Source organism: Orycteropus afer, unplaced genomic scaffold, assembly GCF_000298275.1.
Source record: "Orycteropus afer afer isolate SDZICR_OR568_19922 unplaced genomic scaffold, OryAfe1.0 scaffold00251, whole genome shotgun sequence".
NCBI lineage: Eukaryota > Metazoa > Chordata > Mammalia > Tubulidentata > Orycteropodidae > Orycteropus > Orycteropus afer.
Window position 1 is genome coordinate 1,514,118 of NW_006921838.1, and position 1,684 is coordinate 1,515,801.

The window sequence follows — 1,684 nt, forward strand, 5'->3', positions numbered from 1 at the left end:
GGAAGAGTTGATATATTTGATGTGTGGTGATGGCAAAGAATATTGAATGTACAATGGACTGCCAGAAGAAGTTCAGCTGGAATTCTCTTTAGAAGTGAGGATAATGAGACCTCATCTCACATGCTTTTGTCCTGCTATCAGGAGGGGTAAGTCATTGAAGAAGGACATCATGCTTGGTAAAGTAAAAAGTCAGGGAAAAAGAGGAAGATACTCAATGAGATGAATTGACTCAGTGACTGAAATAATGGGCTCAAACAGCAGCTGTTGTAATGATGATATAGGACAGGGCAGTGTTCCATTATACATAGGGTCACTCTGAGTTGGAACCAATTCAACAGCACCTAAAAACAACAAAACTCTTTACAAGGCTCTGGATTTAAGGGGTATATAAAATAGTCACTTCTCTGTTTTCTGGAGGAAAAAAATACATATTCTCTGTACCTCACTTAAATAGTATCTCCTGGGTTAGTCCAAGGACTAAATGAATTAGTTCTTATCAAACACTTAGAATATTACTTGGCACATATCATGTAGTCAATATTTATTGATTATTATTATTTGTAGTAATGACAGTATTAAAAATTGTGGTGAAAGCAATGAAAACAATGAAATGATTGAGAATAATGGAGTGTATATGAAAGAATCTACAGAGATATGGTGGTCTGAGATGGCTTTTCTGAAAGGCTGACATTCAAACTGTGATCTGAGTAATGACAGGGAGTGAATATTAAGACAATTATGAACAATGTTTCCTTCCAGGTGAAAGAAAACACATATTTAAAGTAAAGTGTTCATCATGTTTGAGGAACTACTCAGGGCAACATATCTGAACTCCATTAATAATAGTGTAAAAGGGCATGCAATGAAGGTGGAGAGGTAGAGAATGAACGATTGTGCAGTGTCTTTTTGATGGGCCTAGTCAGTACACTTAATTGTTCTGCAGGTATATTTGTCAAATTTGCTACAGTAGTAACTCCCAAAATTGTAATGGCATAGAAAAATAAAGAATTATGTTTTGCTCACATTACATGTAGGCTGTCTGTGTACTGTGACTTCACTAAATTCTAACTGTAGTTCTGTACTAGGATGTGGGTAGGTTGCAGCTTTGTTCCACATGTCTTTGCCTTCTGCAACCTACACTGAAGGAGCAACCCCAAATGAGCTATGTCTATTCTTAAAGCAAAGAGCAAAGTAAAAATAGCTAATGGAAACATACAATGACTGTGAAAGTTTATGAGCAAGTCTACTTACTTTTCATTGGTGAAGAAAATCATTTGATTAAACCCAACCTTCATGACTTGAGGACAAAGAGTACTTATAAGAAATTAGGATACTGCATGCAACTAAGAACAACTGGGTATCACAAGGAATTAACATTCCTCAAGCAAAAATCACACTTATGTATGAAGCCTCTGTCTTCTCTTTGCATGATGTTTTAATTTCTAAAATACTAATATTATTGTAATATTTTTACCTGCTGTAGTCTTAAGATAATCCAAAAACCAAACCAAACCCACTGTCATCAGTTTCCGAAGAAATGAATATTTACAAAAATAGATTGCCTCATCTTCCATCCATGGAGTGCCTGGTGTGTTTGAACCACCAACCTTCTGGTTAGCAATCAAATGCCTTTGGCATTATACCATCAGAACTCCTTTTAGTCTTAAACTAGGAGTACCTTTCT